Genomic DNA, 26474 nt, shown 5'->3' with positions numbered 1-26474 from the left:
AGACAGAGTCTTGCTCTGTTACCCAGGCTGCAGTGCAGTGGTGCGATCTCAGCTCATTGCAGCCTCTACCTCTCAGGTTCAAGCGATTTTCCTGCCTGAGCCTCCTGAGTAGCTGGGACTACAGGCACGCAACACCATGCCTAGCTATTTTTTTGTATTCTTAGTAGAGATGGGGTTTCATCATGTTGGCCAGGCTGGTCTCAAACTCCTGACCTCAGGTGATCTGCCCACCTTGGCCTCCCAAAGCGCTGGGATTACAGACATGAGCCATTGTGCCCGGTGAGAGGCTCCTTCTCTGTTACACAGGAGACTAGAAGATTCTATGAGCCTTTCTGTTCCCACATGGAGATAGGTTGCCTGAGAAGAAAACTAACATGGAGTATGTTGCCAAGTGGGGATGAGGGTCCAGGTGCCCGTGGCCTGCCTTAAGCTCCTGCAGTAGTAAGCCTACAGATCACCCACTGTCATCTATCATGTTCTTTTAAATCCAATCCTATACCACATCCACTTGGATAAATAGTCCCAGACATCTTTTATTTCGAAAATTAGCCCTAAAGACTCCTCTCTTTCTTTCCCTTGCTTCAGATAAAAAGAACTTTCTAGTTGAGTTTATTAAAATCTCAACTAGAAATCTCCTAGCTTTCCTCAGCCTGATTTCGCTTGGGTCCAACCCAATTTCTTATGAGTTCTGGGTTTATGGGACCCAGGACATTGTCAGGGTAGTAACTGCAAGTGTCCCAGCATCTAAACCCGGAGAACTGAGATGGAGACTGCGGGGCTGGGGGATTAGGACATCGGGAGTCTAAGCTGTCATCAGAAGGCAGAATGGTTGCTGAATGAACGAGGCTCTTTCTACGTAGTTCCAGGAGACAGGACGAGATTGACGTAGATAATGTCCAAATCACACTACACAGCCTCTACGGCTGGTGTGATCTAACTACTCAGATCTCTCTGCCCTTGATTGGTGGGTCTCACATTCCATCTTGTCCCCTGGCCTTCCTTCTCTTCCTCGAACAAGCTCATTTCTGCCTTAGGACCTTCTCCCTGGCTTCCTGTGACCTGGAACACCTTCTCCCCAGATCTCTGCATGACTGCATCTTCATTAGTTCACAGTCCAAAAAAGGGACTCACCACCACCTCTTTTATTCTCTTTCACCTCACCCGATTTCAACTTTCTGCATAGCATGTAACACTGTCTGCAACTGTTTATCTGTTTACTTGCTTATTATCTGAACACACCACTAGAACATTAGCTCCAAGAGATGAGCGGCTATTTTGGCCTTGTTTACCATAGAATCTGCAACACTTGAACAGTATCTGACACACATCTGGTTCTGGGTGAAACAAAAGTTACAGGAAGGCACATTTGGGATCAGTAAAATAACAATACCTTTTATTGAGCATTGACCAGCCCTTGACATTCATTAGATAATTTAATCCTTGTAATGATCTTACAAAGTAATGCTATTATCCCCGCTTTCCAAATGAGGAAACCACAGCTTAGAAGAGGCCAAGGGATTGGCTCAAGGTCACACTACTTTAATTAGTTAAGCTGAGATTCAAACATAGGTCTGATTCCAAAGATCATGCCCTGAACCACTAATATACACCATATGATCATACCTAGAGTTTGGAAGGAAAAGTTTCTAACAATTGCTTTTAGTTGCTTGTTGCTAGCCAAATACTTCTTAAGTTAGTTGTTGCAGGCAGGTAGGCATGCACTTAAGGACTAACAGCTATTCCAGTATTTCTGTATTAGATGAGATGCTGATTCTAGGTGATTAATAAGGCTGTATCTTTTCATCCATCCATCTATCCCTCCACCCATTCATTCCTTTATCCATCCCTCTACCCATCCGCCCATTCATTCATCCATTTATTCATCGATCAAAATCCAACCACTCATCCATACACCCACCATTCCACGCATTCATCCAAATCCAACCACTTATCTGTTCATCCATCTATCCACCCATTCATCCATCCCTCCACCCATCCACCCATTCATTCATCCATTTTTTCATCCATCCAAATCTAACCACTCATCCATCCATCCATCCATTTATTCATCCATCCAAATCCAACCACTTATCTGTCCATCTATCCACCCATTCATCTATCCCTCCACCCATCCGCCTATTCATTCATCCATTTTTTCATCCATCCAAATCTAACCACTCATCCATCCATCCACCATTTCACCCATTCATCCATTTATTCATCCATCCAAATCCAACCACTTATCTGTCCATCTATCTACCCATTCATCTATCCCTCCACCCATCCACCTATTCATTCATCCATTTTTTCATCCATCCAAATCTAACCACTCATCCATCCATCCACCATTTCACCCATTCATCCATTTATTTATCCATCCAAATCCAACCACTTATCTGTCCATCTATCTACCCATTCATCCATCCCTCCACCCATCCACCTATTCATTCATCCATTTTTTCATCCATCCAAATCCAACCACTCATCCATTCATCCATTTATTCATCCATCCAAATCCAACCACTTATCTGTCCATCCATCCCTCTACCCATCCACCCATTCATTTATGCATTTATTCATCCATCCAAATCCAACCATTCATCCTTTGCTCCATCCATCCATCCATCCATCCATCCATCCATCCATCCATCCATCATAATCTAGCTACTCATCTGTCCACTCATCCATATCTAACCATTCATCTATCCAAGCATACAGCCCTCCAACTATGCAACCAGCAAAGCCTCCAAGAGCTTATCATCCCAAACACCATCCATCCACTTAAGGTATATGGGGCCTTTGAGATTAACACTTGCTTTTCCCTGTAGCCATGAACATCTTTTGCCATAGTTTTTGAATGAGCAAATTAATGAATGTGTTCTGAAGAAGAGTGGCTGCTCTGATCCAGAGGAGCTGCTGTTTCTTAAGTGCCTCCTATGCATTCACTGTTATTTGACCCTGTGAAGAATTCATTATCATCCTCTGAGTCTCAGAGAGGTCAGTATGTTTCCCAGGTCATACAGTGAGTGAGGACAGAGGTGAGAGGGGAAGCTGAGTGTTGCGGAGTCCAAAGCCAGCCCTGATACTTCCACTTGCTCTCTGCAGAAGTGGAGATTTGGGATATAGAGGATAGGTGTAAGGACTCTATGCTGGTCTTTAAAAAGGGCTTGGATGTTGATGCTGAGGACTTTTGCAACTTCTCTTTAGGGTTCTAAAAGGCAGAACTGATTTACAGACAGACAGACACAGACATGGATGCTTTTCTTTTGGAGAAAGGCAGGAGTCCTGTGAAATCAAAGACAAATCACTTCAGCAAGAGAGCTCCATTGGCTCAAATATAAAGTCATCTTTGGGTCAGACAGTTAGTCTGGGGAGCTGCAAAGAGAACGGGGAACAAAAAATCCAGAGCTCTTCTGAGTACAGCTATTCTGGGGAAGGGGTGGGTGGGAAGGAACAAAAATATCTAAAGAAAGGAGACATGCAGAGAAGGAGAAATGGAGATGGGGATGGGGGGCAGACGGGGAAGAGAGCGAGTCAGGAGAAAGATCAATCATTTACTGAGTGCCTACTATGTGTTAAGCAATTTCTGTGCATGATTTTATTCACTTCTATCAAAACTGCTATGAAAACAGAGTTATTATCTTTCTACTGTAGGCACGAGGAAGCTGAGGCTTGGAGAGGCCCCAGTTATAAAGTAGCTGAGCTGAGAATGGAGTGAGTCTGTGATCCCAGAGCCCTGTCATGGTCACCATGTTCAATCAAACTGTCCTCATTTCAAAAAGAAGAAAATCCGTCCCTAGAGGAAATGTGTCAGCTTTCAGCTGCAGGACAGATAACAATGACACGTGGTCAGAGCTATGTGGGTCTTCATGAACATGGAACTCTTTGAAAGACCAAAACCCAAATAGTGTCCAGCTGAAAAAAAAAAAAAAAAAAAGAATTTAACAATGTGATCAGATTCCCATGGCACAAAACAGAAAATAAGTGGAAAAATCGGAGTGATTAGAGGCAGCAGGAGAAGCTGACTTCAGATGAATGTTAACAAGCCAGGTTTATCGGGAGAGAACAGCAAGTATATTTTTGCAGTGCAGGTGTGAAGGGTGAGGATGGGGGGGTCCCGGAGAGCTCCCCCAGTAGATAGCTGTGCTGTGTTAGTTCCGTTACTCAAACTCCCTACTTCTTGGCAGCGCTGTGGGTCAAACAAGGACTATGTAATCCTTGGGCTCTAAAGACATAGCAGAGATGAAGGTGCTTTGCAAGGGTCAAAAGGCTGTTCCAATGTTGTGGTGCTGGCAAAGATCATATTAGCAGTGTCCTGTAATAATGATTTGGGAGCACAAAGCAAGGTGCAGGGGTTTAGAACATGACCTGTGGTCAGGCAGATATGAATGACCTTGGACTTGCTATGTAATCTCTCCAAACCTTAGTATTCTCATCTGTAAAATGGGTATGTATAATCACAGAATCCACCTCACATGGACATTCACATCCAGGAGAGAGCACAGTGCCTGCCATCTAGTAAATGCTCAATAAATTATACTGTCATAGCCATCATTTCTTTGTGGCTGCTCATCCACGATGACCAGGATTTAACCAACAGGCCCAGCTCCAGAGTTCTACCTCAAGGCTGCACTGGCTCCCAGGGCTGTGTGTACTCTAGAGCCCGCTGCTTGCAAATAAACATCTACAACCGGAATTTCCCTCTGCAGCGTCTGCCTAGACCACAATTAATAACAAATGTGAAGGAGCTGCTTGACTGGAATAGTTATTCTACCAACAAAGCCCTCGATTCTATTTATACTCTGAAAGGGCTACTTCCGGCTGCTGAAGGGGCACTTTCTGACTTGCTTCCAACTAAGAGGGTTAGGTTGGGTCTTGGGAACTTAAGAGACATGGAAACAAGGTTATATACAAATGGGGCTTGGGCTAGGAAGCTCCCAGCTGGAGCCCAGCTTCTATGCTGCCTGGGAAGGTGTGACTGGGATTCAGAGATGGGGTCTAGAATGTAACCTTGCACCGTGTGGACTCAGGAAAGACAGCGGCCCTCTCTGATTGTCAGTTCTTCGTTTATAAAGTGGGAAGAGCAGTCTGTCTCTGACCCGCTGGGTTCCAGGGTGACTCATGATCACAGATGAGGAAACGCTTCACAGCAGCAGCAGGTGCGTTGCAGGGGAGTGGGATTAGTCTTACTGGGGGAGAAAGCCTGCACGCTCAAGGTTCTTTGTGAGATCTGGGTGGGAGATGCCTTTTTCCTAGTGGGAAATTTCAAAAGAGGTTTTCTGGTGATTAAACTTGAGAGCTGTCTGGTGCCCAGAAAGAATCCCCTGCTCTCAATGGGCTTAGAAAAGGTGGTGGGGTGTGGTGACAAGAGTACTGGATAAAGAGCAACGAGGTAGGTTCAAATTCCTGCTTCTGCTATGAACCAGCCATGGGGGCCTGGGCAAATCAATTTCTTTCCTTGGTCCTGTAGACTCTCATAGACTAGTAACGCTATCAGATGCATGTGAAATACTCATTATGCTGGGCAGGGTGGCTTGCGTCTGTAATCCCAGCTACCCTGGAGGCTGAGGCAGGAGGACTGCTTGAGCCCAGGAGTTTGAGGCTGCAGTGAGCTACGAAGGTGTCACTGCACTCCGGCCTGGGTGACAGAGTGAGACCCTGTCTCTAAAAGTAAATAAATCAAAAATAAACACTCACTATGGCCTAAGCACTATCCAAATGTCATCTCATTACTTAACTGTCCCAAGGTCTCAGGAGGCAGGTGCCACGTTAGGAGTTAGCGTGAGAATGGAGACCACCACTTGGGTCTGCCAGACTCCAAAATCCGTATTTTACCAAATGAGGGAGATGAAATTTCTGGATATGTCTGGAAATTTCTGGATCGTCTGGAATTCTAACCCGATCCAGGAGTTAGCATTGTCACCTAGAGAACTGTACTCCCTTGAGAGTCAGGTTGATTTTCTTTTCTCTTTTATTTTTTTGAGACAGACTTTCACTCTTGTCACCTAGGCTGGAATGCAATGGTGCAATCTTGGCTCACTGCAACCTCTGCCTCCCCGGTTCAAGCAATTCTCCTGCCTCAGCCTCCTGAGTAGCTGGGATTACAGGCGCCTGCCACCATGCCTGGCTAAATTTTTTGTATTTTTGATAGAGACAGAGTTTCACCATGTTGGCTGGGCTGGTCTTGAACTCCTGACCTTGGGTGATCTAACTGTCTCAGCCTCCCACAGTGCTGGGATTACAGGCGTGAGCCACGGTGCCTGGCCGAGGTTGGTTTTCTTGATAGCTGTCAGTTTGTCCCCTACGAGCCAAGGTCATGCTCTTATCTTTTGTAGGATGCCAGCCTTGCCCCTGGACTTGGCACAGAGCTAAGTTTGGGGGAGACGCCTCAATGAATGATTTCTGACTGACAGATTTAGCCAGACAGCTTCATCCACATACAGGGTCCTGCTGGTGGGGGCCGGGTGGGGGCGAAGTTGAAGACTCAGGCCTGAGAGGTTGCCCATGGCTGTCTCCTCTCATCCAGCAAACTGGCTGGGGGCTAGGTGCCCTCACTTTTCCTCGAGGCTTTCCAGTGGTCTGCAGACCCTTGCCTAGCAGCACCAAGCCCCGCTGGGAGGAATCAGTCAGCGGCCCAGAACTGCTTTGCACACTCCAGCTGCTGCTCATGCAGGGCCACCAGGTCCTCTCCTGCCCAGCTTAATGAGAAGAGAAGGGCGGAGAGGACATGAACTGGGGGTCATGGGGTCCACAGAGGGGAGCTGAAAGAACACAGGTCCAAAGGTGAAAGTGGCCAGGCCAGTACCCATCAGGTCTCAGCAGAAATGACCCTTCCTTGGGGAGCCCTCCCTCTCTTCCCCATCCCTTCATTTAAAACGTATTTTTAACTACTTTTTTTTCTTTTTTTCAGAGATGGAGTCTTGCTTTATAACCCAGGCTGGAGTGCAGTGGCATCATCATAGGTCCCTGTCACCTCCAATTTCTGGGCTCAAGGGATCCTCCTACCTCAGCCTCCCAAGTAGCTGGGACTACAGGTGATCACCACCATGTGGGCTAATTTTTAAATGTTTTGTAGAGACAGTGCCTTGCTATGCTGTCCAGACTGGTCTCAAACTCCTGGGCTCAAGCAATCCTCCCTTCCTCGGCCTCCTAAAGTGCTGTTGTTATAGGTGTGAGCTACTGTGCCTGGCCCCCATCCCTTCTTTGAGTTCCCTGTCACAGCCCCTCTGAACATCCCGCAATTCTCCTTTTTTTAAAAAAAAAAGTTGTAGCCCAAGATAATACATGCTGAGTATCCCTTACGTGAAATGCCTGGACCCAGAAGTGTTTCCAATTTTGAACTTTTTCAGATTTTGAAGTATTTGTGTGTATGTAATGAGATGTTTTGGGGAAGGGACCCAAGCCTAAACACAAAATTCATTTCCGTTTCATATACATGTTATACACATAGCCCGAAGGTAATTTTATACAATATTTTAAATAATTGTGTGCATTAATCAAAGTTTGCATTAAGTATCTATGCATAGAATTTTCCACTTGTAGCGTTATGTGTCCAAAATGTTTTGGATTTCGGAGTACTTCAGATTTTGGATGTTTGAATTAGGGATGCTTTGTATGTATAACATGTAATTTACCATTTTAGCCTTCTTTTGTTTGTTTGAGATGGAGTCTCACTCTGTCACCCAAGCTGGAGTGCCGTGGCACGATCTCGGCTCACTGCAACCCCCGCCTCCCAGGTTCAAGCGATTCTCCTGCCTCAGCCTCCTGAGGAGCTGAGACTACAGGTGCCCGCCACCACGCCCGGCTAATTTTTTTTGTATTTTTAGTAGAGATGGGGTTTTGCCATGTTGGCCAGGTTGGTCTCAAACTCCTGACCTCAGTGATCAGCCCGCCTTGGCCTCCCAAAGTGTTCGGATTACAGGCATGAGCCACCACACCTGGCCTATTTTAAGCATTTTAAAGTCTACAGTTTAGTATAATAAACATACTTACACTATTGTGCAACTATTATCACCATCCATCTCCAGAACTCTTCATCTTGCAAAACTGAAACTTTCTTTCCATTCAACAATAACTTCCCACTCTCCCCTCCTTCAGCTCCCGGAAAGCCCCATTCTACTTTCTACTTCTTTGAATTTGAATCCTCTAGGAACCTCATGTAAGTGACATCGTACATTATTTGTCCTTTTGTGTCTGGCTCCTTTCACCCAGTGCAGTGTCCTCCAGGTTTGTCCATGCTGTGGCCTATGTCAGAATTTCATTCCTTTTTCAGGGCGAGTAATACTCCATTGAATGCATATAGCAGAACTGATCCACTCATCTGTCAATGAACCCTTGAGTGGCTTTCGCCTTTTGGCTGTTATGAATAACGCTGCTATGAACGTGGGTGTACAAGTACCTGTTTGAGTCACTGTTTCCATTCTTTGGAGTATATACCCAGAAATGGAATTGGTGGATCATAAGGTCACTATTTGTAAGGTTTTGTTTTTAGGAGCCCATCCTGTACTTCCTAACTCAGCTATTCCACAGAGGGGCTTAGCCTGGGTCTGCATCTCAGCCCCACCATTTATCAGGTCACTTTGCCTCTCGTGCCTCAGGTTCCTCATCTGTCAAAGAGAACTCACCTCCAAGTGATGCTGTAAGCACAGCCATAAATGAGGCAAAATAAGGCTGTACAGACTGATTGTGGAGGAGCTCATGTGATGTGACTCCAGGGACCTCGCCCATCGCACTTGAACTTGTAAGTAATCACATGGCTGGAGACTGGTGAACAGGGACCTGATCCTGAGGACTATGGCGATTATGTGTGTGTGTGTTTTTTATTTTTTATTTTTTTTCCAGTTCGTAAGACAGGATCTTGCTCTGTTGCCCAGGCTGGAGGTCAGTGATGTGGTCATGGCTCACTGCACTCTCAAACTCCAGGCTCAAGAGATCCTCCTACCTTAGCCTGCTGAGTAGGGACTAGAGGCATGCACCACCACACCTGGCTAATTAAAAAAATATATATATACATCTATTTGTAGAGACAGGGTCTCCCTATGCTGCCCAGGCTGGTCTCAAACTCATGAGCTCAAGTGTTCCTCCCTCTTCAGCCTCCAGAGTAGCTGGGACCAGAGGCATGCATCCCATGCCCACCTAATTTTTTAAAAAAAATTATTTGTAGGACGGCCGTGGTGGCTCATGCCTGTAATCCCAGCACTTTGGGAGGCCGAGGTGGGCGATCACAAGGTCAAGAGTTTGAGACCAGCCTGCCCAATATGGTGAAACCCCGTCTCTACTAAAAATGCAAAAATTAGCTGGGCATGGTGGCACACGCCTGTAATCCCAGCTACTTAGGAGGCTGAGGCAGCAGAATTGCTTGAACCCGGGAGGCAGAGGTTGCAGTGAGCCAAGATCACACCATTGCACTCCAGCCTGGGTGACAGAACAAGACTCTGTCTTAGAAAAAAAAAAATTATTTGTAGAGATAAGGTCTCCCTGTGTTGCCCAGGTTGATCTTGAACGGCTGGGCTCAAGTGATCCTCCCCCTTCAGCCTCCCAAAGTGCTGGGATTACAGGTATGAGCCACCTTGCCCAGTGTGTTCTTAAATGAGATGTCAGAGTTACCCAAGAGAAGATTCATGTGCTGCTCACTCAGGACATCGAAAGGCATTGAGTCAGAGGGGCACTGTGAATCTCTTTTCAATTCTTACCCACCTCTCCTGAGAACTCCACCAGCAAAGTCTCAGGTCAATGCAAACAATCTTCAGCAGCACTCCCCTACTGAACTTCCTTTTCCAAAAAGCGGAGTCTTACCCCCAGGACTGGCATCTCTGGCAGGTAACAGGAGTGCCGGCTAGTACTGAATGCCATTGTTTTTGTTTCACTGATTTCTTTGCATTGTTGCTGTCTCCTCATGGCAAGTAACAGCAAGATTTCCACTTATGGCTGTGATACAAAATTACTTTTAAAATAAAATGTGCTTACATAAAGGCGAGTCTATTGCAGTAAAAATATTACAAGAATAATAGGGCAGGTGGAATGTGAATATGGCAGAATTGTGAAGGCTAGAGGGATGTGAAGGAAGCTTGGGGAATGTTAATTAGACTCCATGAGCTTTGCTTCCAAACTAGGATGTGCTGAGTTTGTTAAACAAATGAGAGGAGGTAAAGGCCAAGGGCAAGGGGATGCTCAGGCAGTCCCATCCATCCTGCAAAGACCCAAAGGTCCAGACAACATTTGATTTTCCTTGATTAGGGCTCCCACTTGCTTTAGGAGCCCAGGAGGGTTTGTCAGGAGTCTCCCGGGGTGGGCTTTTGGGACAGCACCTTCCTGCTAGACAGACAGGGGTCTGCGGAGAAACACTGTCCTTTGGATTCTTACTCTAATTTGCTGAGTACTTAACATTCATGTGGTTCCTTCATTCATGAGGCTTTTACCTCTTGTAACAACGCTGCAAATGAAAATTATCCCCATTTATAGATAATCATCCCAGGCTCAGAGAGGGTGAGGAACTTGCCCAAGGTCATAGAGCCAGGAGGTGGACAGGAAATTAGGATACACATTGTTCTGAAGTCAAACACCATGCTCTATGACCAGGCTTTGGCTAGCAAGAATCTGGCATCCTCATCTTCACTCAGGCTCCCATGCTAAGCTGGATGGGAACCAAAGCATCATGTTCTCGGAATGGCTTCAAAACCATCGTCTCCCCTAGAGCAAGATTTCTCAACCTTGGCACTATTGATATTCGGGGCCAGATAATTCCTTGCTGTGGAGGGGGCTGTCCTGTGCACTGTAGGATGTTTAGCAGCATCCCTGGGTCTACCCACTAGTAGCACCCACTAGTGCTACCCACTAGTAGCACCCACCCAGTTGTGACAAAACCTAAAATGTCTCCATTCATTGACGTGTGTCTCCCTGGCGGGGGGTAGGGCGTGGAGAGGCAAAACTGCTCCCAGTTGAGAACCACTGCTCTAGGATAAGCTCTCCAGATGTGGTCTCTGGTGAGCAGCCTCAGCAACACCCAGGAATTTGTTAGAAATGTAAGTTTCAGCCCCAACCCCAAACCTTCTGATTCAGGAACTCTGCGAGTGGGAGACAAGGACTCTGTGTTGCAATAAGCTCTTCAGGTGATTCTGATACAGGCTCATGTTTGCCTAGGCCGGTGGCTGTTAACCCTGGCTGCACATTAAAATCATCCGAACATCTTTGTTTTAGAAAAACACCTTCAGCCTGGGCCACACCCCAAGAAATTCTAATTTAATGAGTTTGGTGGGTACAAGTATTGGAACTCTTTTGAAACTCCCCGTGATTCTGACATGCAGTCAGGGTTGCGAACCACATTTTGGATACCTTTTCTTTCCAACCACCTTTTAAAAAACGTATCTCTTGAGGTGGAAAGAATTTTACCCAAACACATCTTTGGCTGTTGCCTCAAATGCTCATGGCCACTCGCTCCACCAGAGACTGAAGGCTACCTCATTCATTATTTTTCTCCCACTCTGAGAAAAAGTCTCTCTCCACCCCCGACCAAGCGCTCAGGACATTTTCCTGCTCACTGATTTCCCCCCCACCCCATTCAAGTCTGGAGTTATTAAACCACAGCCCATGGCTGAACCGTCTTATTGATTTTATTGTTCAGAGCCCTGGGATATTCTAATGATGTACTGCTCAATAAATGGAAACTGGTGGGATAGATATTGATGGCGTATGGTACATTTCACCGCAATTCGCTGGGTCCCAGTCACTTGGCCTGTTACATAGCATCTGTGAAAATGCTGCGCTGTGGCCTGCAAGCTCTTATCCATCCTGCTGATGTTACCTTTTCTGTGCATCAAGGATGAAAGTGCTATTATGATAATAGCAACGTGGCCACTGTGTGCCAAGCCCCGGGCTGAGCGTTTTCTAACAGACTTGATACGGTTTGGATCTGTGTCCCCAAACAAATCTCATGTTGAATTGTAATCCACAGGGTTGGAGGTGGGGCCTGGTCCCTCCAATGTTGGAGGCGGTGACTGGATCATGGGGGTGGATCCTTCATGAATGGTTTAGCACCATACCCTTTGATGCTGTTCTCTAGAGATCTGCTTGTTTAAAAGTGTGTGGCACCTCCCCTGTCTTGCTCTTGCTCTGGCCCTGTAAGACGTACCTACATCCCCCTTTACCTTCCACCACGATTGTAAGTTTCCTGGGGCCTTCCCAGAAACAGAAGCCTTGGTGTTTCCTGTACAACTCACAGAACTGAAAGCCAATTAAACCTCCTTTCTTTATAAATTACTCACTGAGGTATTTCTTTATAGCAATGGGAGAATGAATACAAGAGCTTACCTCATTTACTCCTCACAGCAGACCTTTGGGGGAGGCATTCTGACTATTCCCATTTTACAGATAAGGAAATTAAGACTCCATGTGGTTACCTGACCTAGCCAGCTAATATGCTGCAGAAGTGGAATTCAACCCTCCATCTGTTAGACACTAAAATGGGGACTTTTAACCCCTGAGCTAAACCATGCAAGGAAACAGCTTCTACTGTATTTCAGCAACCTTTCTTTCTTTCTTTCTTTCTCCTTCCTTCCTTCTTTCTTTTCTTTCTTTTTCTTTCCTTTTCTCTCTCTCTTTTTCTCTTTTTGAGACTGAGTCTCGCACTGTCACCCAGGCTGGAGTACAATAGTGCAATCTCTGCTCACTGCAACCTCTGCCTCCTGGGCTCAAGCAGTTCTCCAGCCCCAGCCTCCCGAGTACCTGGGATTACAGGCACCTGCCATCATGCCCGGCTAATAGTTTTTGTTTTTAGTAGAGACAGGGTTTCACTATGTTGGCCAGGCTGGTCTTGAACCCCTGACCTTGTGATCTGCCTGCCTCAACCTCCCAAAGTGCTGGGATTACAGGCATGAGCCACCGCACCTAGCCATTTGAGCAACCTTTCAACAGATCAATATTTCACAGATCCTCCTCCCTTCTCAAGCAGTATTTCTCAACAGGGACTACTGGCATTTGGGAACAGACAATTCTTTTTGAGTGGTGTTATCCCATGATTACAGGCACTGAAATCCCTAGTCCCCCTAACAGCCTCTCCTCACTTGCACTTTCTGATGCCCCCTAGGGGACCAGCATGTCTATTGCTTGAGAACCACTCATCTCCCTGGGAGGCAGAAGGCTCCCTGCCAAGATGGCCTCCCTCTTTTTGGCAAACAAAGGTAGCCACTCTGGAAAGGCAACGCAGCAGAGTGGAAAGAAGTTCCGTTTTGAAATCCAATAGATCTGCGTTCAAACCATGGCTCTTCCCCCATTAACTCTGGGAGGTCGGGCAAACGATATAACCTCTCAAAGATTCTAGTTCATCATCAGTAACATAGGGATACATATTGACTCTCCTTCATAGGGAGGAATTGATGGATGGAATTGTGCTCAGAGAAGTGCCCAGTAGAGAGCAGTAGCTCTGAACCTGGGGCATTATGTCTTTCCCGTCTCCTATGTGCTCTTTCCAAACTCCTGATCCATAGAATCCAAGAGCATCAAAAGTGATGGTGTTTTATGCCACTAAGTTTGGGAGGATTTGCTACCTAGCAGAAGTAACCAGAACGAATGCCTATGATATGCCAGGCAGGCACCATTGTGGGAGTGAATAATAGTCATCCACATGCCACAAGAGCTTTTGCTCATGAGAAGCAGCCTCTCCTGAGAAAGAAGACAGATAATAAACACATAAATATCTCGAGGACCAATACGTGGTATGCAGAAAATGAAATGGTGGCCATCATTATTATTGCCTTAAATAATGACTTGCAAGTAACTACATTTTCTCTTCTCCTCTTTCCAACCTCATTTCCCTCTGTGCTCCTCCAATCACCCTTTCTGTGAAGCCAAAATGTCGTTCAATCTCACGAGACCTCTGCTTCTGTTTTTTGGTGCCAGGAGATCCTTTCCTTTTCCAAAGATACTATTTGCTAGGTCTGAATTGTGTCCCCTGACCATTCTTATGTTGAAGCCCTAGTCCGTCCTGTGACTGTATTGGAGATGTGGCCTTTAAGGAGGTGATTAAAGTTACATGAAGTTGGGCCGAGCACAGCAGCTCACACCTGTAATCCCAGCACTTTGGGAGGCCGAGGTGGATGCGCCACTTGAAGTCAGGAGGTGAAGACCAGCCTGGCCAACATGGTAAAACCTCATCTCTACTAAAAATACAAAAACTAGTCGGGCGTGGTGGTAGGTGCCTGTAATCCCACCTACTCCAGGCTGAGGCAGAAGAATCACTTGCAGAGGCAGAGGTTGCACCATTGCACTCCAGCCTGGGTGACAAAACAAGACTGTCCCTCCAAAAAAAAAAAAAAAAGTTAAATGGAGTCCTAAGGGTGGAGCCTTGGATTTAGGAGATTTTTACTCTTAGGAGAGGAGACACCAGAGAGCTTGCTATCTCTCTGCCACATGAGGTCCCAGTGAGAAGTCCGCCATCTGCAATCCATGAAGAGCGCCCTCACCAGAACCCAACCATGCTGGCACCCTGATCTCAGATTCGTAGCTTCCAAAATGGAGACAAATATCTCTGTTTTTTAAGCCACCCAGTCTATGGTATTTTTTTTTAAATGATAGCCCAGGCAGACTAATATACAACTCAAGGAGGTCAGGGATGTGCCCCTTAGGCTACAATTGACAGGTTGAGTGAAGAGTTAACTGTAACAGAAGAGGGAAAAGTGTTCCCAAGCAGAGGGAACAGCATGTGCAAAGGGCCTGTCATGAATGAGAGTACGGTAAGGAGAAGACATACAGGAAGGCCAGTGTGGCTCCAACTGAGGCCAAGAGGAAGTACAGAAGATGAGGATGGGCAGACAGCAGAGGCATCACACGGGGTCTTGGGTACCACCTTAAGGCCTGCAATGGAAGAGAGCAACAAGCCCTTTCAATAGGCTTGTTAACCATGGTTGAAGAGTAGGTGGCAGGCAGGACCTATTTCGAAATTCCCAGGTAGGGTGGCATGGAATGCTTTGCTTCACGGCATGGAGTGAAAGAGAGGCAGGAGCCCCCATATCCTGCGCTCTGTTCTTGCTGTGTCCAGAAAGCCTGCTCTATCTGGACTCCCTGCCCTCTCGACCCAGAGGCTGCTGTGTGCAAGCTCTCCTATGAGCCTTCCGGTCGCTTGACATTTTCATCTGTGTCCTCCTTTCTCTTCTCTGGAAGGGACTCGCAGGCTCAATAAACACTGCCATGGAAAAACGCAGCGACTCATCTATTTTTATTACAAATGAAGCTTCTCGAGGAGGGAACAACTCTTATTTACTTCTCAGGGTAAGGGTTTTGACAACAGGTTTATTTTCTCCAACCCTCCAAGGATTAAGTGAGTAACACTCTAAAGTTAACAGTACATTAATTAATGCCAAATTGGTTGGAATTTTCCTAATAAAAATCCTCACAGTAATCACATTATGGGCCATTAACGCTGCCTCCTGATCATAAACCATAAATATGTTCTGCAGGTGCCTTCTTCTAAAAAAGGGACATTTCTCCAAATCGTTTCCCATTTGTCACATTTATGCTGTCATGTCACATAACGCAGACAGGAATAATTATAAAAGCTCATGTGGGTAGGATTTACTCTGCGCCGGTCACTCGGCCAAGCCCTGTACACGTATCATCGTTCTTGCAGCAAACCGATGAGGTGCTGCTATCATTCTCATTTTACAGATGGGGAAACTGAGGCAGAGAGCGAGCGCATAATCTGCCCATGGTCAAGTGGCTAGGAAGTAATGGAGCTAGGATGTCAGTCCAAGCAAACCGATTCCAGGATGCTCTGCCATCCTGCCTCTTGAAAGGTAAGGACTACATCTCTAAGCACAGTGGTTCTCTTCGTCAAGCCTACTGCTAATGAAATCTCTGGTTGATCACAATAGCAACCAGCAGCAACAGTCAACACAACATCTGGTTTTGCTCCTAGAGGGCAGGGATGGTGTCTCATTTACTTGGCCTAGGAGAGTGTCTGGTGACAATGCCAGGGGCACTTGGAACACACAGTAAATTCCTGTTGAAGAAATAAATGGACATAGAAACACACATGCCACAGGGTTCACGACAGTGGGTAACAGCGAGCACTTCAAATGCCCTGAGATGTTAATATATCCATCTCCCTGCAATGGTGTGAGCTGGACTCAGCCTCAGGCCAGGGCTCTGATGCACAGACAAGGAGACCACATGACTCGCGGAGCAGCAGCTCCTGGGACAAAACCAAGGAGGAGCCTGTTTCAAACTCTGTTCTAGCTTCACTGCTTAGGTGCTTCTGATTGTTTCTTTGATTTCTCTGTCTACATAGATAACAGCTACTGTAGAAAATCCAAGCATACAGAACAATATGAAGTAAAAAAAAAAAAAAACAACAAAAGAAACCCAGATATTAGTGCCAAAATATCACCATTGTTAAGAAACGTTCAGAGAACATTTTGCAAATAGTTTTATGCACTCACATTATATATAATCCTATATGTTCTGCTTTGTCATACGCGTTCTGTTTTCAGTAATGTACTCCTGACATCTTTTCGCTGTCAGTGAATACACGTATTCTCTCTTTCCTTCCTCCCACCCTCCTCCTTCCCTTCTCAAATGTTCACAGAGCAGCTACCTTGCCAGCCACTGAGAATGCCCAAATGAACACTGATGTTGAATCTGTCTTCAAGGAGCTGATAGTCCAGTGGATGTTGGATGGAGAAAACAGATCAACATATTTTACAAAATATTGGATGCAATGGAGGAAAAGTACAGGCGGCCAGGGAAGGAGAGAGATGGGGTCAGGTGATCTGATGCCAACCAGGTCTACAGACCTTTCCAAAGAAGCCACAGTGAAGCTGAGCTGTGAAACATGAAGAGTGAGCCGGACGCGGTGGCTCACGCCTGTAATCCCAGCACTTTGGGAGGCCGAGGTGGGTGGATCACGAACGAGGTCAGGAGATCGAGACCATCCTGGCTAACATGGTGAAACCCCGTCTCTACTAAAAATACAAAAAATTAGCTGGGCATGGTGGCGGGCGCCTGTAGTCCTAGCTACTCGGGAGCTTGCAGTGAGCCGAGATCGCGCCACTGCACTCCAACCTGGATGACACAGCGAGACTCTGTTTCAAAAAAAAAGTAAAGAAATATGAAGAGTGAGCCAGGTGAAGAGATACCACTTTAGAAGGAAGGAAGACCATAAGACCATGTGTCAAGGTCTCAAGGCAGGGAGGGTCTTACTTTGAAGAATAAAAAAAAAAAGTTGGGGGGCCGGGCGCAGCGGTTCACGCCTGTAATCCCAGCACTTCGAGAGGTGGATCACAGGGTCAGAAGTTCGAGACCAGCCTGGCGAACATGGTGAAACCCCATCTCTACTAAAAATACAAAAATGAGCTGGGCTTGGTGGTGCACGCCTGTAGTCCCAGCTACTCGGGAGGCTGAGGCAGGAGAATTGCTTGAACCCGGGAGGCGGAGGTTGCAGTGAGCCAAGATGGTGCCACTACACTCCAGCCTAGTGACAGAGCGAGGCTTCCTCTCAAAAAAAGGCAAAACACCAAAAAAAAAAAAAAAAAAAAAAAAAAAAGCAAACTCAGGGGTAGGGAGAGGGAGCAGGGAGGACTTTTGTGTTTTTACTTTCCTTTGGTGCTTTTCTGTAGTTTTAAGACTTCTGTAAGGTAATGACAAGAACATACTGAGTAAGTAATTCAGGGCCTCTGGGTAATTTTTCTTAGATGCCTCCAAGGATGGAAGCCTCAGTGGCTTACATAGCAGCACTTGCGCTCAGCAGTGATTGTGAGCTATCGCTTCCAAAATGTGCCTGCTCGAAGCTTTCATACACGGGTCCTAATTTGGTCTTCAAAGATAGCGCTGCTGCTTCTGTGGCAAACCAACCCCTCAAATATGTGGAAATTGTTATTTTGCAATTCCTCCAGCCCCCATCTCCCTCCAAGTCTAAGCCACGTGCATATTCCAAGCTCATTCAATTTCTCTCCTACAACCGGTAAGGTCCCTCTGTCATGTTTCTTCCTGGGAGTGACTAGAAGATCCTCCACGGGCACAGCCTGAGATCACTGTAAAAACTTTTAAATACCTCCCAAGCATGTGCCAGCACAAATTCATTTGTTCATTTGATGAATAATTATAAATGCCCGTGGGTGTGCTATACCCTGGGGCAGTGGCAGGGGGGTGGGGGGTGAGGGGGAAGACAGCAGTGGACAGGATGGACTTATCATTTATTTGAGAAATAATTATCGGCCAGGCATGGTGGCTCATGCCTGTAATCCTGGTACTTTTGGAGGCCAAGGTGGGTGGATCACCTGAGGTCAAGAGTTCAAGACCAGCCTGGCCAACATGGTGAAACCCTGTATCTACTAAAAATACAAAAATTAGCCGGGCGTAGTGGCACATGCCTATAATCCCAGCTACTCAGGAGGCTGAGGCACAAGAATTGCTTGAACCAGGAGGTAGAGGTTGCAGTGTGCCAAGGTCGTGCCACTGCACTCCAGCCTGGGCGACTAAGCAAGACTTTGTCTCAAAAAAAAAAAAAGAGAAATAATTATCAAATGCCTGCTCCTGGGTGACACACTGGGGGGCTGTGCACTGGACCAGACGGACGTGGTTGGGGAATCTCTAAATAAATGTGAAATGAATGAACGCTACGTCTTGTCTTGAGCCATTACAGAATCATTGAAGGGATAACCAATACGCTGCCTTGGTGCTTGTATTAATCAAGTCAAGTTCCCTAACACTGGTTTGAGAGCTCTTGTCTCGGTTCACCCATCACTCTTTGACCTGCCTGGAAGACCAGAGAGACCCTGATTTCTGAATCGTGGCTTGGAAGCTTCATTTAAGCCAGGGGGCTCCTGAGAATAATGTTCTTTTTTCCCTTTCCTTTCCTTTTTCCTTTCCTTTCCTTTTTCCTTTCCTTTCCTTCCTTTCTTTCTTTTCTTCCTTTTCTTTTCTCTCTCTCTCTCTCTCTCTCTCTCTCTCCTCTCTCTCTCTCCCCCTCCCTCCCTCCTTCCTTCCTTCCTTCCTTTCTTTCTTTCTTTTTTTCTAGACAGAGTCTCGCTCTATCACCCAGGCTAGAGTGCAGTGGTGCGATCTTGGCTCACTGCAACCTCTGCCTCTGGGTTCAAGCGATTCTTCTGTGCAGTGGCTCATGCCTGTAATCCCAGCACTTTGGGAGGCCGAGGCGGGCAGATCATTTGAGGTCAGGAGTTTGAGACCAGCCTGATCAACATGGTGAAACCCCATCTCTACTAAAAATACAAAAAAAAAAAAATTGGCTGGGTGTGGTGGTGCATGCCTGTAGTCCCGCTGAGGCAGCAGAATAAACTTTTCTAAATAAGAACCTCTCTGAATGAACTGACGGAGGAAGCTCATTTTAAACATGGGCTGGCCCCTAGACCAGACAACTGCAGGGGAAACTGGGTGGGTCCTAGGATTTTTTGACAGGGTACAGTTAAGATAAGCCTTTAAGGAGACAGAACCTGTGCTACCACAGCTTGGGAAGTCCACTGACAGTGAAAACAATTTAAATTAAATTAAATTTAGTCAGCTCCAAAAGGAAACACATGTAATGTTAATTTCATGGGTGTACCAATGTGTAAACCTAACAGATGATACTTAAATGAGAAAGGCAGAGAAATGACATTTGGTTAAACAATGCATCAGTGGGTAGGATTTGTTGAAACTGCCATTAAAAAAAAAATACGAGCACAACTGAAATCAAAGCAAGCTGTCATCCAGGCCAGGCCACCTAGGTGTTCTCATATAACACGTGTGAGAGAAGCAGTGGGTAGCCGGGGTTGGAGGCAGTCTGGATAAATTTGGGGAACTCAGGTCAACATCTGTGTTAACCTTTTTTTTTTTTTCTTTTGAGACATACTCTCACTCTGTCCCCCAGGCTGGAGTGCAATGGTGCAATCTTGGCTCACTGCAACCTCTGCCTCCTAGGTTCAAGCGATCCTCCTGCCTCAGTCTCCTGAGTAGCTGGGATTACAGACACGTGTCACCATGCCCGGCTACTTTTTATATCTTTAGTAGAGATGGGGTTTCACCATGTTGGCTAGGCTGGTCTCAAACTCCTGATCTCAGGTGATCCACACCCACCTCGGCCTCTCAAATTGTTGGGATAAAAGGTGTGAACCACCGCGCCTGGCCTGTGTTAACTTCTGATGCTGTTCCTGGGATCGTTTGCCCGGGCAGATAAAATCATTTGGTTGTCCCTCCAACTATGACTGAGATCTCACCCTGGGCAGAAAGTGTGCCTTTGCTTGTTTATGCCCGTTTCTTAAAAGCAACAGATTGTGTAGTATTGGAGGTACATGAAAATGTGGAAGGACAGGCTTTCTGTTTTACCTCTGACCCTTGGCACAAAATAGGCACTCAGGCAATAAATGCAGAATGAGTGAATGATCCAGACACTCCTCGTTTTCCACCCTGTGGCTTCATGGTGGCATCAACATTTCCTTGCCCCTGTGTTAACAATCACCACCTCCTCACATATTGTTTGGGGTCCTGATCCCTGTCTGGCAGCCATCACTCCTGTTCAATATTCACAGAACTACATCCTATGGTCAATAAAGCCAAGGGAAGCTGATTGACTGGCAAGAAACAGGACTCCACTAAAAATGCTGACCCAAGAAACAACGCGTACACTGACCCTGCCAGAAATATATTGACAAAGGCCAGCACTTCGTTAAGCACTTACTATATGTCGGGCATGGTATCAGGAGTGTTTTCGGTTGGTTGGTTGGTTGGTGGCATTTTTTTCCAGTTCATCATCACACAGACACTGAGGCGGATGCCATCATTATCCCACTTTTGCCGAGGAAGAACAAGTTGAGACTCAAAGAGGTTATGTAGCATGACCAAGATCACACAGCTAGTGGCCAAACTGGGGTTTGAACCCAGGCTAACCTGCTTCCAGAGCCATTACTGCATCCTACCTTAAATGTATTAAGAATACGTTTCAAGCAGAGTGTGGTGGGGTGCACCTGTAGTGCCAGCTATTCGGGAGGCTGAGGCAGGAGGATTGCTTGAGCCTGGGAGGTTAAGGCTGCAGTGAGTTATGATCATGCCACTGCACTCTAGCCTGGGTAACTGAGTGAGAACTTGTCTCCAAGAAAAAATAAAAAGAACGTATTTCAGATGACTGATAAGAGAGGAGGTTGACAGTTCCTTTGTGCTTTACATAGAGCACTAAAATCCAGTATGAGCCAGGGCAATGCTGGGCTCAACACATGGATCCCCGAATCAGTGGCTTGAACACAACAAAGGCTTATTTCCTTCTTCTGTGCAGCTTGAGCAGCTCTCCTACAGGGCTGTCCTCCCAAGAGGTGACTTGAGGATCCATATTGCTTCAATTCCACAGTCCCACTCCTCAGCACCCTTCTCTTGCAGTGCACAGAGGGGACAGTGATTGGCATGACGAATTCACGCCCCGTCAACTGGCTTGGCCAGGAAGTAACCATCATTTCCACTCATGTCCCTCTGAGGGAGACTGAGTCCCAGGACCCCACCCAGACACCTGGGAGTTAGTACTGGAGAGAACAAGGGTCCTAGAGGAACATTTATATTTTATGCCACAGAAACATACTAAGTTATGCCCTAAGCCAGCACTTCTTGACCAGGGAAAATTTGGTCTCCCTGAGGACATCTGGCAATGTCTGGAGACATTTTTGTTTGTCACAACTGGAAGAAAGACTGCTACTGGCATCTAAGGAGGTAGAAGCCAGGGATGCCGCTAAACATCCTACCACACATGGGATGGCCCCCACAGAAGGGATTATCTGGTTCAAAATGTCAAGTGCTGAGGTTGAGAAACTGCTTGAAACCCATGATCCTGAAAAAGATTGTCTGGGGAGTGTATTAAAATGCAGGATCTGGGCCGGGCACAGTGGCTCACGCCTGTAATCCCAGCACTTTGGGAGGTGATGGCAGGTGGGTCACTTGACGTCACCAGTTCAAGATCAGCCTGGCCAACATGATGAAACCCCATCTCTACTAAAAATATAAAAATTAGATGGGCACAGTGGTGTACACCCATAATCCCAGCTACTTGGGAGGCTGAGGCATGAGAATCAATTGAACCCGGGAGGCAGAGATTGCAGTGAGCCGAGATCATGCCACAGCACTCCAGCCTGGCTGACAGAGCAAGACTCTGTCTCAAGAAAAATAAAAATAAAACACAGAATCCTGCACTCTCCCTCCAGATCACCACCTGGCAGTATTTCAGTATTTTCAGGGTCCCCTCTGGCAACTGTGGCGGCTGTTCTTCGTGAACCACACTCAGGGAAACCTCACGTGGAAGAGGAATCGAGAACACCAAGGGTGGGTGGGACCAGGCGCTGATGGACTCGCACAGAGACACCCCCTCAAACGCTTCAGGGTCAGTGTGAGGCAGCTGAGCCAGGGAAAAAAAAAAAAAAGGCTGACATTTGTGAAGTGCCCCTCTCTCTCTCTTTCGTGCAAGCCTGGAATTGCAGGGAACATATTCTAAGACTAACCTGTCAGCCAATAACAACTAAATTACAAACCTTGCCTCCCGCTGTGCCCCGTATCCCTGTCAGACGCACAGTCGCACTCAGAGGAATGCTTCCTGGAGATGTGTTCCCAGCATCGGGGAAGGTGACCATGTGGTCACATGTATTTCACAGGGGCCAGAGGGCTGGAAAGAACCCAAAGGAAAGGGAAGCAACTCTGGGCAGAGTAGTAGGGCAATCAGAGTGGTCGAGGCTCTTGGTCAAACCCATGTCTGCTTTATCCATGGCACTCACTACAACCTACTTCGTATCGTTTGCAGTCAGGTCTTGCCAAGCGGCTGTGCTTTAGCCAGTAAAATAGAAATGTGATGCACACAACTTCTAGGTTTGCCCATGGACACCTGCGCATGCTTCTCTGTGCTATTTCCCTCTCCACTGTCTGGGTGCAGAAGAGCACAGTGACCTTGGATGCTGTGTGGTGAAGATGGTGAAGATAGTGGAGTCAGACGGAAAGGGCCTGGATCCCTGAATTACAACATGGAGGGGAGTCAATCAGGAACATCTATTTTGGATGGCAGAGGATGAAGACATCAACCACCTTCACGTTAGTGGCATTATACACTGGTGGCTGTGTTCCAATAAAATTTGACTTACGAAACAGGTGGTGGGCTGGATTCAGCCCACAGGCTATAGTTTACCAATCTCTGCTTTAAGAGAAGCTCAGTCTACCAAATATAGTACTAGCCTTCCAGAAAGAGTTATCTGATTAGACATTTTGCCCTGTGTGACCTCACTGCAAACAAACATTGCTAGGTTTGATTGTTACAGCAGCTGATGTTGCCCTAATACAGTGATTCTATACCTAGGCAACGAAGGCAGAAAGGCTTGGGTTCAAACTCTGGGACCAGCCCTCGCTAGCTCTGTTATCGAGAGAAGCTACGAGAACCTTTGAGCTTCAATTTCCCAAAGTGGAAAATGTAAAGGAAATACTGAGGAGGGTTTCCCTGACATATTTTAATAGAAGGCTGTGGTATATTTGCCATCTAGGAGCTGTTGTACAGATGTTCTCACTGTTGATCACATTCTATCAGCAAAAAGACAGGGACAGGAGGAGAAGCAAGGCACTGAGATGGGTGAAGGTGAACCATTTAGAAAGCCTAAACTTTCCATACATTTCTTACATGGACACATGAATGACCCAACATACACTTTGAGCAGCATCTGCCTTCTATGAAGACCAGGCACGCGCATGCCTAATCACCCTTCGGGAGCAAGAGCCATCTGTGATTTGGCTTGTTTTCTTTCGCAATCTTATTTTGCAGTCTTATCAGTGTATCTGTGCAAAAGATTACTCAGTATACGTCCGCTTGTTAGTGGATGCAGGGAAGCTATCATAATTTAGAAAGCACATGCTTTACACTCTCCAGTCAGGCTTCCCTCTGTGTCCTGGCTCTGTCACTTATTTGATCTGTGGTCTTGGGTAAACGGCTTCACCTCTTGAAGCCTCCTCAGCTTCCAAATCTGCAAAATGGGTATGCCAGAGACAGCTAACCATCCACCAAAATCCATTCTCCCCTCTGTTATACACAATTACAGATGAGAATGTGACACTTCTCAATGCTTCTTCAACACTTCTCAGCCTCTCTTGTAGCCAGGTGCATGAGGCTCTCCCTAGACTTTAAGACAGGAATCTGAAACATTTTCTTTTCTATAAGGGGGACACAAAGTAAACACTTTGGGCTTTGCGGGTCATATGGTTCTCTGTTGCAACTACTCAACTCTGCCATTGTAGAGAGAAGGCAGCCACAGATAAGACCAAAACAAATGGGTGTGGCTGTGTTCCAGTAAAATTTAACTTACACAACAGGTGGTGAGCTGGATTTGGCTTGTGGGCTATCGTTTACCAATCTCTGGTTTAACAGACGCTCAGCCTACCAAATATAGTACTTGTCTTCCAGGAAGAGTCATCTCATTAGACATTTTGTCCTGCGTGACCTCATAAGCCACCAATTCTTATTACACATACATACACACACACACACACACACACACACACTTTCTCATTTATAATTGGTCTGTGTCTCTGAAATTCTCATCATGTCCTTAAACATCAACTGTTCCCTGCTCTTTAATCCCAGTCTCCATGGGCGATGTCTCCCCCAACCCTTCCTCCTCCTTTTTAGGACCCACTCCATAATCTGCAGGGCTCACTACAGATGAAAATGCAAGGCCAGGCCCCTTGTTCAAACAATATTAAGAGTGTCAAGATGGTGAAAGCAGAGCATAAAATCTAATGTGGGGCTTTCTGAGCATGAGCTCAGGTTACAAAGTCCAGCAAGCAGACCCTGCTTGTCTGGCTTGTATTACCACCAGCAAGCCCAGAAAGTTTCCTGCTTAACTTCTTGACAAGTCCAGAGACGTGCCACCTGCGTGCTGCTTGAAGGGTTTCGGGAATGGTTTTACACATCACAAGAAGAAGAAGGAAAAAAAAAACCCAATTTTCTTTTAGTATATTACTTGTCAGACAGCGAAATGGGATATAATTATGGTGTGACATTTCCAACAGCAAATATGTTCCAGTGTAAGCAATTAACACCGGTTCTTTTGGCAGGCTTAAAAAGATTACTCAGAGACTGTGGTAAGTTACAATGCCCCATGAATAATAAATAATGTAGAATTGCAGCTAAGTTGCATTCTACGACCAAAGTTCAAATTTCTTGATGAAAATAAATTGGGTGCTGTTAACCCTCTGTGGACTTCACGTGGCTTCTTTGGATTTTCGTAAAGTACATATTTACCTTACCCCTAAGAACATCTGCAAAAACTTAAAAAAAACTCTGCATGTATTCATTTCAGCTGCTGGAAATTTGCATGAGGTAGTGGGTTTGAAGGGGACCCCCTCCAGGATGGACAGAATTGGGGAGATGGCTTGCACTGAGAACTATCATCCTTGGTGGCTGTTATGGTTCAATGATGAAGTCCCAAGATTTAGTAGAAGGTATATCTGGACCCATGTCCCTATTCTCTCCACCATTCTTGACATAACCAAAGGGAGGGCAGCACCTTCTGAATGTATTTGTGCAGCTTGTGACTCTGAGCAACTGAAGCCAATGAAACACCAGCAGCAGTTACAGAGCCACACACCGTAGGGACATTCAAGGCCACCATTATGTGCAAAGCCTCAGGGCCATTGTACCCTGGTACTATAGCACTGCTAGCACTATGGGCTGGATAATTCTCTATTGGGGTGACGGCAAGGTGTCCTGTGCATTGTGTGGTGCCCAGGAGCATCTCTGGACTCAATCCACTAAATGCCAGGAGCATCCTTTCCAGAGTTGTGACCATTAAAAATGTTTCCAGGCCAGGCACAGTGGCTCACATGTATAATCCCAGCACTTTGGGAGGCTGAGGCGGGCAGATCACCTGAGGTGAGGGCTTTGAGACCAGCCTGGTCAACATGGTGAAACCCTGTCTCTACTAAAATATAAAAATTAGCCAGGTGTGGTGGTGGGCGCCTGTAGTGTCAGCTACTTGGGAGGCTGAAGTGGGAGGACGGCTTGAGCCCAGGAGGCAGAGGTTGCAGTGAGCCGAGATCACACCACTGCACTCCAGCCTGGATAACAGGGTGAAACCCCGTCTCAAAAAATAAAAATAAAGTTTCCAGATATTGCCAGATGTCCATGGAAAAAATAAAACACTACTTTAGATAGACCTGGGTCCATCACTGTGTGGCCTTCAGCAAATGACTTCATTGCTTTGAGCCTCAGTTTCCACATGTGCAAAAAAACTCCCATGCCTACCTTATAAAGAGATTGTGAGGCTAGGATACAATGATGCAGACAGAGTGCTCAGCCTGGTGTTTGGCATAAAGTAAGCATTCAGTAAGACAGATGCGATTTATTCCATCACCCATTTGACTGTTTACAAACAGCTACTGAGCATAGTGGAGCCATGGCAGGTACCAGGAGTGTGAAGATGCACAAGCCTTATCTCTGTCCTAGACATGCTAACCAACAATCTCGGTGCACAGGGGTGCTT

At 46.3% G+C, this 26474-nt stretch overlaps 1 protein-coding gene and 1 long non-coding RNA gene across 4 annotated transcripts in view; one reads left to right on the top strand and one right to left on the bottom strand.

Annotated features, from left to right (window-relative positions):
- XYLT1 (xylosyltransferase 1) overlaps window positions 1-26474 on the bottom strand; it is a 371169-nt gene that overhangs the window by 99176 nt on the left and 245519 nt on the right. The gene's annotated exons all lie outside the window — the stretch shown is intronic.
- Window positions 4828-8869, top strand: LOC135968988 (uncharacterized). Its single transcript, XR_010584035.2, has 3 exons — window positions 4828-5159; window positions 6911-7034; window positions 8598-8869. It is a non-coding gene; the product is annotated as an uncharacterized lncRNA (long non-coding RNA).

Source organism: Macaca fascicularis, chromosome 20, assembly GCF_037993035.2.
Source record: "Macaca fascicularis isolate 582-1 chromosome 20, T2T-MFA8v1.1".
Classification (NCBI taxonomy): Eukaryota; Metazoa; Chordata; class Mammalia; order Primates; family Cercopithecidae; genus Macaca; species Macaca fascicularis.
Note: the sequence above shows the minus strand (reverse complement) of the source record. Positions and strands in the feature narration are given on the sequence as shown.